The sequence below is a fragment of the Alexandromys fortis genome, unplaced genomic scaffold, assembly GCF_014885135.2.
Source record: "Alexandromys fortis isolate MF-2015 unplaced genomic scaffold, M_Fortis_MF-2015_v1.1 scaffold_56, whole genome shotgun sequence".
Taxonomy (NCBI): domain Eukaryota; kingdom Metazoa; phylum Chordata; class Mammalia; order Rodentia; family Cricetidae; genus Alexandromys; species Alexandromys fortis.
In genome coordinates this window covers 6,318,681-6,330,923 of record NW_026067935.1, presented here as the reverse complement: position 1 = coordinate 6,330,923, position 12,243 = coordinate 6,318,681, and the positions used below count along the sequence as shown (strand labels likewise).

The 12,243-nt window shown below is 44.1% G+C and overlaps 1 protein-coding gene and 1 long non-coding RNA gene across 6 annotated transcripts in view; one reads left to right on the top strand and one right to left on the bottom strand.

Annotated features, from left to right (window-relative positions):
* Positions 1-12,243, bottom strand: part of Sbno1 (strawberry notch homolog 1) — a 264,584-nt gene that overhangs the window by 49,652 nt on the left and 202,689 nt on the right. For 3 of the 5 annotated variants that reach the window (XM_050146563.1, XM_050146565.1, XM_050146566.1), the window contains exon 1: positions 5,700-5,857. The gene's annotated coding sequence lies outside the window, so the exon portion shown is untranslated. Of the gene's footprint in view, positions 1-5,699; positions 5,858-12,243 lie in introns of those variants that run through there. The other 2 variants (XM_050146561.1, XM_050146562.1) reach the window with 2 other exon arrangements.
* The window catches only part of LOC126504315 (uncharacterized), a 26,786-nt gene continuing 20,650 nt past the window's right edge, over positions 6,108-12,243 (top strand). The window contains exon 1 of the long non-coding RNA XR_007592556.1: positions 6,108-7,400. This is a non-coding gene — a long non-coding RNA (uncharacterized lncRNA). The remainder of the gene's footprint in view (positions 7,401-12,243) is intronic.

Below are 12,243 nucleotides of genomic sequence, written 5' to 3'. Positions count from 1 at the left end.
ATATTTCAGGCAAAGACAACTGAGCCACTGGCAATATCCTGAGCATAAGAAACCTCAAAGCCCGCCCCTACAGTGACACACTTCCTCTAATAAGGCCATACCCACTCCAACAAAATCATACTCTCTAATAGTGCCACTCCCTATGAGTTTATAGGGGCCAATTACATTCAAACTATCTAGCCATCTAATAATTCATTTCTAAAATAGTTCTGTAAGGGGATGGAGAGATTGCTAAGTGGTTAAGATCACTGACTGCTCCTGCAGAGAATGTGGGATTTGATTCCCAGCACCTACACAGCGGCTCAGAACCATCTGTAACTCCAGTTACAGGGGATCCAGCACTTTCTTCTGGCCTCCAAGGCACCAAGCACACATGTGGTATATATACATATACACAGGCAAACACCCATACACATAAAATAAGAAAAATTTAAATCTTTTTAGCCAGGCACCTTTAGTCCTAGCACTTGTGAGGCAGAGGCAGCTAGATCTATGAGTTCAAGTTCAGCCTGGTTTAGAGTGAGTTCCAGGATATCTAGAGCTACAAGAGCGGAAAAATCAAAACCAAACAACAAAAACTTAAAAAAAAATAGTTCTATAAAATACTACTTAAGTGTCTCACATCTAATTTATGCAGATAATCAGATACCTAAAGACAATTGACAGACATTTCCAAATGTACATGAATACTATCACTTAGTATTTTTGCCTGAACAAATAACAAGCTGGGCATGGTGGTGAAAGTCTTTAGCTTAGCACTCAGAAGGCTGAGACAGGTGGACCTTTGAATTTGAGGCCAACTTGGTCTACAGAGTTCCAGGACAGCCCAGGCTACACAAAGATACCCTATCTCAGAAAATAACCCACCGTTTTGTTTTGAAACTCTTTTTAAATAGCATAGGGACACCTGGCAGCACAGGCCTAAGACCCTAGCTACTCCAGAGGCTGAGGCAGATAGATCACCTATTCAAACCAGGCTGAGCTATAGAGTTCAGGACAGCCTGCATGTTTTAGTAAAAGCCTCCTTCAAAATAAACATCACAAAGGGGTCTGTGGGCACTGCTCAGTGTTAAAGAAGCAGGCTAGCATGGCCCAAATTCCTAAATTCAAATTACCGAGACACATAGAAAGACAGAAAGTCACAGGCACACACCTCACCTTTCAAAGCATGCCTGATTCAAGCCTCGGCTTCAGTTCTCCATCATACCAGACTGAAGACTGGCATTTAGTTTAATAATCGGAGGAAGCCGGCAAGGCCAGCACTTACAAATTGAAGGTAGAAGGATTAAGACGTCCAAGGTAATCCTCAACTATATAAGGAGTTCATGGCTAACCTGAGGCACATATGACCCTGAAAAACTAACAGAGCCAGAGGCAGGTGAATCTCTTGAGTGGAGGCCAGCCTGGTCTACAGAGTAAATTCTAAGACAGCCAGAGCTGTTACAAAGAAACCCAGCCTCAAACAAACAAATAAAATTACATCCACAGGTGTGTACAGACACACACTTTTAACCTTAGCACTCAGGAGGCAGACAGGTGGATCTCTTTTGAGTTTAAGGCCAGCCTGGTCTACAGAGTGAGTTCCATAATGGGGGGGGGAGGGGGAAGACAAGAAAAAATGGAGAAGGGAAAGCAAAACTCTTTATCACTAATACCTCAAATTCAATTGGCTAATACCTCTTTTTTTTTTTTTTTTTTTTGGTTAAGTTTTTTGAGGCAGAGTATCCCGTGTGGCTCAGGGTGACCTTCAATTCCTAATCCTGAATGCACCTCCCAGTGCTAGGATTACAGTCACACACTCCGACATCTTTAATACTTTTTATGGATAGGTTTTTCTTTCCACCCTCCACAAGAGTATCTTTTTGTCACAAAGGAGCTAACGCCTAGAGAGGAAGAATGCAACAAGGTAACAAGTATACAAGCTTGGAATCCAATTCTAAACCCAAAAGACCCATTAATACCTAACTTCTCTATACCCCTGCCCTTCCCAGCCCAATGGGTGGCCTCCATATTCACAGGCTCAACATTCCCAAGTTCAATGGTGAAGGTGGCACGTGAATTCCACACATGTAAACCCAGCAGTTAGGTCAGAACTTCCAAGCCAGCCAAGGCTACACAGTGAAACCTTCCTTTCTTATTTTCAAAAAAAAAGAAAAGAAAAGAAAAGCTTCAATAGACAATAAAAACACTGCATGAACACACATACTGCTCACTAGGTAACTAGTGCCAATAGCTCCTCATACATCATATATACCTAGTAGGTATTGTAAACAATCTGGAGACAAAGGGCCTACCTTACACGCAAATGTGACACTACCACAAATGGGACTTAAGCATCTACAAACTTTTCCTATTTTCTGGAGTCTTGAGCTGATCCCTTTAGATACCAAGAGGCTACTACTGCACCACTAGTGTTTTCTATCTGTGGTTGACAATTTAATGGTGGGCTGTCAAAGTAGTTTACAGTATTATAGCCAACATAATCAAATATTAGAGTATAGTAAACCATTCCAAAACACACAGGTGTCAAGAGCAAACATTTTATGAGATTTTGTGTTTTATGCACTAGCATTAGGTCACAAATATTTCCTACTGTAGAATATAATAAAACCACCTGGAAATAGTCTTCTATTTTGTTAAACCCCAACAAGTAAGTTTATCTGATATGTTTTGAACTACCTTTAACTCTGACTTCCTCCTCTTCAAGAACCCGACCATTAGCTGGCCTTTAATCCCAATATTAAGGAGACAAAGGCAGGCAGATCTCTGGGTTCGAAGCTAGTCTGGTCTACAGAGGGAGTCCCAGAACAATCAGAGTTATTACAGAGAGAAACCCTATCTGGAAAAACAAACAAACAAACAAAATAAAAACCCTTCCATTTATAAAATGTTCTGTGGCATCTCAACCATTGTCCTAAAGCTGGACAAATTAAAACCTTATCAAAGTGGATCTGCTAATCAGCATATAAAAACCACAGTCATTTTATTTATTAGTTGTTTATTTAAAAGGAAAACCTCTCAGAAACTATCTTTACGTGAACCTTTAAAAAAATCTATTTTATAGTCAGGCATAGTGGTGCACACCTTGAAACTCAAGAACTCAGAAGGCAGCAGCAGGCAAATCTCTGAGTTCAAGGCCAATCTGGTCTACATAGTGAGTTCCAGGACAGCCAGGGGTACACAGTGAGACTCTGTCTCAAAATAATAACAACAATAATAATTACATCCATTGGAGAAGATGCACAGCGCTATGGCTCCCATGTGTGGAGGTCAGAGGACAAGTGTTCTCTGCTTCCACCATGTGAATCCCAGTAATCACACAGTAGTCAGACTTAGTAACAGTGTCTCAACCAGCTATGCCACTGCAGTGGCCTTTTAGATGACCTTTAAACGTAGGCAAGCAAAGCTCAGGGGTCTACTGTACCTCTTGAGAAACTACTTGGCAGGACCAGACCAGTGTATTCTCACCCTTGCCAGATGGCAAGCCTCACCTCAAAGTTCAACTTAAACACCAAAAAGCACCAAAGCCCTATCTAAACATGGATGAGGTCTTTGAAGCACAACTTTTCTAAAGCATATAAACCACTGGACATGATAACAGTGCAGGCCTACAAGTCCATCATCAGGGAAGCTGTGACAAGAAGATTTTGAGTTGGAAGCCAGCCCAGCTACATAAGGAAATTATAAGGAGTCAGTATCAAAATTAAAAGCCTAAAAAAATAAAAAGCTTATCAAGAGTCTCATCGGGCAGTGAGTGGTGGCACATGCCTTTAAAGTACTCGGGAGGCAGAAGCAGGTGGATCTCTGTGAGTTCGAGGCCAGCCTGGTTTATAAGAGTTAGTTTCAGGATAGGACAAAGCTAAAGAGAAACCCTGTCTCGAAAAACAAACAAAAAGAGAATCAAGAGTCTCGGATGGTGGTGGCACTCAACTATAAGAGCAGCACTGGGGAGACGAAGGCAGGCAGATCTCTAAGCCTTTACGGATAATCTGGTCTACAGAGTGAGTTGACAGCCGGGTCTACAGAGAATCCCCGTCTCAAAAAATGAAAACAAAAAGCAAAAGTACACACACACCACATTGGCCATTTTTAAGCAGTAACTTCAAAGAACTTGACTTTTATAAAAGTGCGTAACATAAAATTCTTGAATGAACCAATAAACGTAGGCTCTCTTTTTTAACATTTATACAGCAACTAAAGTAAAGTTGGATTTAAAATTCTAAAGGGAGTTGCACGGAATGAAGTTAAACTGCAAGCAAAAGCCAGAATAAAGAAGTCTTCTCTCATTACTTGGAAAAAGACTTTATACAAAGATGGAAATTAACGTTCCTGCACTATCAGAATCAATGTCCTACTTAAGTCACCAGCGGCAAACGTCATTTCATCCTAGAAATTCTTTGTAAACCCATCGTTTGCATAACAATTCTTTCTCCAATGCTATGAAAACCGACCCTAACTTTGGGGCCTTAAGACTGTTAACCGGTAGAACTCTATGCAAATGCTAAATAAGGTGACCGGCTGGCTCTAGGACACTTTGGGTTTGACAGGTCGCTGGACCCTCCCGGAAGACTCTTTAGAAGCCTTCTTCCCCCCCCCCTTTAATTCTCAAAGTCTAGAGAAAATAAACATTTTACTCAAAATATCCTGCAAGCAATCGACGTTTAAAGGTCAAAGGGGACCGTTTTTTAACCTTCCCTCAACACGTGTTCAGCACAAACTTCCGGGTGCAGCTACAATTGGCTGCGCAATTCAATGGATTAAAACGATGCTCTCGTGGGCTCTCATTTTATCTCCAATCTTCCCCCTTGCGCACGCTTCTCAACCAGCGACTCCCCCCAAACAAAAGCATCCCACAGCAAACGGAGCAATTACATGAAAGGAGCTTTCTACATAGGAACATCAAGTTAGTGGTCCGCAAACATTAACCAAACTGAAGCACAAAGCCGGGATATAAAGGGGAGGAGCTGGATGCCGGGGTCAGGAAAGCAATAAACACACGGGTTCGGACAAATCCAAGGCTACGAAGCGGTGGAGCCCATCCCACGCCACTCCGGGAAAACACCAGCAGACACCGCTTTGAGGAACTTGGGTGCTCACTACATACATCCACCACTACTAAGGTGAGCAGATGTCCAACCGCCATCGCCCTCCTCACGGATTGCGCTCAGAGTCTGAAGCTGCACTCACTTCAGGGGAAGCTAAAGTCGCCACGGCGAGGCGTGAAGGTGTCCCCCACGTGTCCCACGCACCCCACCCGCCAGGGAACCAGGTTCAGGAAGGGCATCCCGATGTGGCCCACCGGTTCCCGGAATAGGGGTAATGGGCCTGAGTGACTCGAGCAGGATCTCCGCCTCACTTTCACCGCCCGTCTCGGCTGTGTAAAAGGGGAGAAGGCGAGGGACGCGATCGCCCGTGGAGCCGCCGTGCGCAGGGCCGAGCTGCCCGGCCTCGGTGCTGCTATCCGGCTCGGGACAGCGGGACTCCCACAGAGACGGCGCTGCCTGGCGGAGGACGCCGAAACCAACGGGGCGGCCAGCGGTATGAGAACGAGCAGCGGGCGAGCGAGGCCCGAGCAGCCGTGAATTGGCCGCCTCCCCCCACAACCGGCCCCACACGGACCCCGAGGAGCGCTGGTGGGAGTGGGAGGCTGTCCGGACGGACGAGCGTGGAAGGAGAAAAGGACTGAGGGAAGGACTTACTTTACCCGCCGGACCCGACGCCAGAATAGCTTCTCCCGGTCCGTGAGCGCGTGAGGAGCCGGAGGCAACAGGAGCGGAGGCGGCGGCGGCGGCGGCGGCGGCGGCAGAAGCGGCGTCCGGCTCTGCCTACCTCCCCGCCGCCATCTTGACGCCCCTCCTCCCGACCCCCCGCCCCGCAGGAAGAGGGGGCGGGGCGACGGATCAGGTGCCGCGCGCACGCAGCGCGCGCCACGCCCCACGTGACTCCCTCCCCCATCCCTTTTTCGCCCCGCCTCCTTCCTAAGTGAAGGAAGCTGATTCGCCCCCCCCCCATCTTGGCCGCCCCCTCTGCCTTCGCCACCAAAACCGGACTCCGCCAGGTCCCGTTACCCTGGTACCAGTGATGGGATCCAAGAGAATTCCGGAACCCAAACGGTCCATTACCGCGGCTCCGGGGTGGGCGAAGGGAGAGGGGGCCGGGTTTCCGAGAAGGGGGAGGGGGCAAGGCGAAGGCGGCCTAGGACAGTCACGTGCCCACTGCTTCCGCCGCCGCTAGCTGATACCTCGCGAGAATACCGTTTTCCCCACCCGTTCTGTTCCGTGGGCTGTCGGGAAGAAGGTCGCCTTCTCCTGGGTGCCACCGGCAGGTCAGCCTGTGCGTCTGTGCGCACACGCCCCACCCCTGCCGCCGCCGGCGTAGTCCGACTGGTAAGGCCCTAGGGCTATTTTCAGAACCTTGGCATTGGCTAGCAGTCCTTGTGCAGTTTCTGACACTTGACGAGCTCTTCATTGAGCATGCTAGAAAAAAAAAATTAACGTAGTCATTGTTCTGAAGCTCGCTTGAGCTTTATTGAACTTGATTGACTCGAAAACCGCAGTGAGCCTCTGGGCTCGTCCCTGGTCATTACCTCACGTAGAACAGAGCTGGACTGTCCCATTGTAGACTTTTCTGCATCCACCATTGCTGCATACCAGGGCTTCCCCGGTAGCTCTTTGCTTGTTCGTTTTCATGTTTTCATTATTCAGACTAACACAATAACTTCTTGGTCACCCTTTGACAAGAGAATGCAGCTTGACGCTGTTACTTAGGTGATAGGCATGCCTGGGCGTTTCTTACCCCCTTATGGCTGAGCATCTTTTTCGTCCTGTGCTGAAAACAAACTGCACTCGTGTTTTGACCATTGAGTGTGTGAACTCAGCCAGGCAGTGGTGATACACACCTTTAATCCCAGCACTTGGGAAACAGAGGTAGGCTGATCCCTGAGTTCTAGGCCAACCTGGTCTAAAAAGAAGTTCCAAGACAGGTTACACAGAGAAAAATGTGTGAGTTCTTCCAGAAAATTATGGGCCTGTATTCTAGGTTTTTGTTTGTTTGTTTGTTTTGTTTTGTTTTTTTCTGTTGCTACGATAGAACAATCACCAAAACCAACTAGGGAAAGGAAGGGCTTATTTCATCTTATATTTTATAGTCCGTCATCCAGGCAAGCCAAGGCTGGGTATGGAAGCAGAAGCTGAAGCACAGATTATAGAAGAGTTCAGCTGTTTACTGGCTTGCTTTTTATAAAACTGGGCTATCCTACACCAATTGAGAAGATGCCCCCACATGCACTCATCCCTGCTATGAGGAGATATGCATTGAATCTTGTTGAATTTTTTCAACGTCAGTAACCAATAGATACTCACTAAGCATGTGGGAGCTATGGTCTGGAGGAGAATCAAATGGTGAGTGTTGAACAGAATTTTTCACTACTAAAACAGTTCTTAGCCTTTTGCTGTTGTTTGTATATATTTATTAAGCTAACAACTGTTAAGACACCAAATATGCCTTAAATGCATTCTTTAGAGTTAGTAATTGAATCTGCACGAGCATAGTATAAGATAGGATCATCATTGGTATTTTATAGGTAAGAAAATAAGTCAAAAAATATTATGTCACTTGATTTAAGAGAAGAAACAGAGAGCAAGTGGGTGCCCAGGACTCTTGTTGCAGAACTGGGTACAAATGCTACTTAGCATTAATATTAAGGTCTGTATCAGGTGAATGTTTACAATTAGGAAATGGTTGTACCAAAATTGTAATTGGTTGAAATAGGTATCCCTCTAAATTAAAAACTCTTTAACTACAAAGATGGACATTTGTTTCTTTCTCAGTAAGTACCTTCCTTCTTCCCATATTATGAAATGCATATTTAACTCCATAAGATTTGTATTGGATCATTTTTAAAGAAACTAATAAAAATGGGCCTATAATTTCAAAAGGAAAAGAAAATGCTCCCACAGAGTTCCTTATCCACTACTCTATTGGAGGCAATTCCTCTGTTGAGATTATCTTTTTGCCAAGTAGGTCTAGGTTTAGGTCAAGTTAGAAAAAACTATGACAGTGCAGAAAGCACATATAGTAATAATAAGAATTCTGACTTTGTATGCATACATTTGGATTATAAATGTGGTTTTTTGTTTTGGTTTTGGTTTTTGTATTGTTTTGTTTTTTAAATTTATTTATTTTATTAGGTATACAGTGTTCTGCCTGCATGACAGAATAAGGTACCAGCTTGCATTATAGATGGTTTTGCGCCACCATGTGGTTGCTGGGAGTTGAACTCAGGTCCTCTGGAAGAACAGCCAGTACTCTAAACCTCTGAACCATCTCTCCAGCCCAAGTCACTTTTTTTTTCAAATACAGGGTTTCTCTGTGTAGCTTTGGAGCCTGTCCTGGAACTCACTCCATGTACCAGGCTAGACTCAAACTCACATAGATTCTCCTGCTCTGCTAGGATTAAAGGCGTGTGCCACCACTGCCCCAGGCTGCATGGAAATGTTAAATATAGATATTTAAAATAATCCCATTTACCCATTTCTTTTAGGAACATGTTTTGAACACTTAAAAAATAATTGTCTAAATGAGTGTCCTAAATATTGATTTTCTTCTAACAGTTTCATAGTTTGTAGTCTTACATTTAGGTCTTTGATACTTTATGGGAATTTTTACCTATAGTATAGAATGTTGTGCCCACTGAGACAAGCAAGAGGGTTCCTCAGACATATTTAGAATAAGCCCTAGGAACATAAAAGACAAAGCCAATGAGATGGTTCAAGCTGGTAAGGGTATTTGCCGCCAAGCCTGACAGACCTGGGTTTGATCCTCAGAAGCTACAAAGAACTATCTCCTGCAGGTTATCCTCTGAGAGAGACAGGGAAGAGATGGAACTAAATTTTTAGTGTTTACCTAGTATTTGAAAAAGCCCTGGGTTCAATCCTTAGCACCATAAAAAAAAATAAAAAAAAAAAAACAGGACCTGGTGTATACAACTGTAGTCCAAGCTCTGGGAAGGTAGAGGCACTCAAATCAATAGATCAAGGTCATCTACTCTGCAGTGAGTTCAAGACCACCCTGAGCAAGTCACATGAGACCATGTTTCAAAGCTGTGCTGTTGTTTGTTTGTCTTAATAAGACAGAAGCCAGTGACATAACCAACCTGAAGACCTGAGTTCCATCCCTAAAACCCATGTGGTAACCAACTTCCACAAGTTGTTCTCTGACCCCACACATACACATGCCATGGCAGATAGAGACCTACATTAATACACAAAATAAAGGTTTGAAAAAATGAGATTTTGGGAGGGGAGATGGTTTTTCCCCCCATATAAAGCCCTAGCTGTCCCAGAACTCTCTATGTAGACCAGGCTGGCCTGGGACTCACAGAGATCCTTTTACCTCAGCCTCTTTGAGTACTGGGATTAAAGGTGTGTGCAAACATACCCAACCCTTAAGACTTATTTTTATTTTGTGTGAATTCCTGTTTCCCGAAGAGGGTATGGGATCTCTTAGAAGAGAGGTATAGATGGCTGTGAACTGCCTGTGGTGCTGTGCTAAGCCAGCTCCCAAGACTCTTTCTGTTTTTATTTTATTTTTTTAAGATTTATTTATTTATTATGTGTACAACATTCCTTCCATGTATACTTGCATACATGTCTCATTACAGATGGCTGTGAGCCACCATGTGGTTGCTGGGAATTGAACTCAGGACCTCTGGAAGAGCAGTCAGTGCTTTTAACCTCTGAGCCATCTCTCCAGCCCCCTATTTTTTTTTTATTGACATTTATTGAGTTCCTCATTTTCTCTGCTTCCCCTCCCTGCATCTTCCGTCCCCTCTTCAATCCTTCCCCAAGGTCCCCATGCTACCAATTTACTCAGGAGATCTTGTCTTTTTATACTTTATACTTCCCATGTAAATTAGATCTATGTAAGTCTCTCTTAATGTCCGCATTGTTGTCTAAGTTCTCTGGGATTGTGGTTTGTAGGCTGGCTTTCTTTGCTTTATGTTTTAAAAACCACCTATGAGTGAGTACATGTGATAACTGTCTTTCTGTGTCTGGGTTACCTCACTCAAAATAATGTTTTCTAGCTCTATCCATTTTCCTGCAAATTTCAAGCTGCCGTTATTTTTTTCTGCTGTGTAGTACTCCATTGTGTAAATGTACCACATTTTTCTTTTTTTTTTCTTTTGGGTTTTTGAGACAGGGTTTCTCTGTGGTTTAGAGCCTGTCCTGGAACTGTTGGACTCTGGCGTCCAAACACCGAGAAGGAGTCGCCCCCAGAGACCACACACCACAGCCGCTGCAAAAGCATGAGGATTTTTATTAATTCTGTCATGACAGGGTCCCCCAGCATTCAGGAAGCCAAGGGACCTCGAATAGCGGGTACAGTCTACTTTTAAAGGGGCCACAGAAGCAAGGGGGGTTGTTCTTGGACTATTCTGATTGGCTTATTTGAAAGGGCTAATACCAATAATTGACTGGAGAGCTGTTGCCAGATCAGATGAGGTAAGAGGTCATTTTGACCTCGTTTCCCAGGGGACAGAACCAAAGCATAAGTATATGGGTAATTGTTCAGGAACTGAGTACATGCGAGTGTAGCTGTTAGGTCCTTGGTTCCCAGGGGAGGAGGGGAAGCACTATGGCACAGAGGCTGAGAGGATTCAGAATTGTCAAAAATGGCTTCAGGATTGTCTTAAAGTCTTACAGAACCAGCTCTTGTAGACCAGGCTGGTCTCGAACTCACAGAGATCCGCCTGCCTCTGCCTCCCGAGTGCTGGGATTAAAGGCATGGGCCACCACCACCCGGCTGTACCACATTTTTCTTATCCATTTTTCAATCAAGGGGCATTTAGGTTGCTTCCAGGTTCTGGCTATGACAAACAAAGCTGCTATGAACATAGTTGAGCACATGTTCTTGTGGCACGATTGAGCATCCTTTGGATATATACCCAAAAATGGTATTACTGGGTCTTGAGGAAGGTTGTTTCCTAATTTTCTGAGAAATCGCCACACTGACATCCAAAGGGGCTGTACCAGCTTGCATTCCCACTAGCAATGCAGAAGTGTTCCCTTTACCCTCAAAACTCTCCAGCATAAGTTGTCATCAGTGTTTTTGATCTTGGCCATTCTTACAGGTGTAAGATGGAATCTCAGAGTTGTTTTGATTTACATTTCTCTGATGACTAAGGATGTTGAACATTTCCTTAAGTGTCTTTCAGCCATTTTAGATTCCTCTGTTGAGAGTTCTCTGTTTAGGTCTGTACTCAATTTTTTTTATTAGATTATGTGATCTTTTGGTGACCAATTTCTTTTTTCTTTCCAATTAATTATGCAGTCAGTCACACGTCACAAGCACACACGGTATACAGAGTACAGTACAGTCCAAGCACAAGCACAGAGACAAACAGACACACACACACAGCACAGACAGACTCATTTACCTGGGACTCAAACCAGCGACCTCGGTCTCCGCGGGCGGCACTCCGTGCCGCTTGGTGACCAATTTCTTGCGTTCTTTGTATATTTTGGCGATCAGACCTCTGTCTGATATGGGGTCAGTGAAGATCTTTTCCCATTCTGTAGGCTGTCATTTTGTCTTGTTGACAAAATGCTTTACAGAAGCTTTTCGGTTTCAGGAGGTCCCATTTATTGTTTCTCTCAGTGTCTGTGCTGCTGGGGTTATAGTTAGGATGTGTTAGTAGGGAGGCATTCAAGGGCTAAAACCCAAGGGATTCCTCTGTTGTTGACGTTAATGCCTCTACGTTCTAATGAGCATCCATGCAGCAGAAAAAGGAAAAACATAGTTATAATAGGGCAGCAAACAGTTGGCACAACTATTTGAAGTCTCTCAGTGGCTATGAGTTTTCCTTGATACAGTGTTTCACTGTGTAACTCAACTCAGCCTTGAGTTCCACGTGTTCCTGATTTAGCCTCTCGGCACTGAGATTACAGATGTCTGTGTCACCATGCCTGGCAACAGAACTTTCCTCTCCCTCCTCCTCCATTTATTTATTTATTTATTTATTTATTTATTTATTTATTTTCAAAACAGTTTTTCCCTGTGTAACCACCCTTGTTGTCCTGGAACTCACTTTGTAGACCAGGCTAGTCTCAAACTCAGAGATCTGCCTACCTACCTCCCGAGTACTGAGATTAAAGGTATTCATTACCACACCTGGCCTCCTCTTTTTATTTTATTTTATTTTTTTAAATATTTATTTATTTATTTTTAAATATTTATTTATTA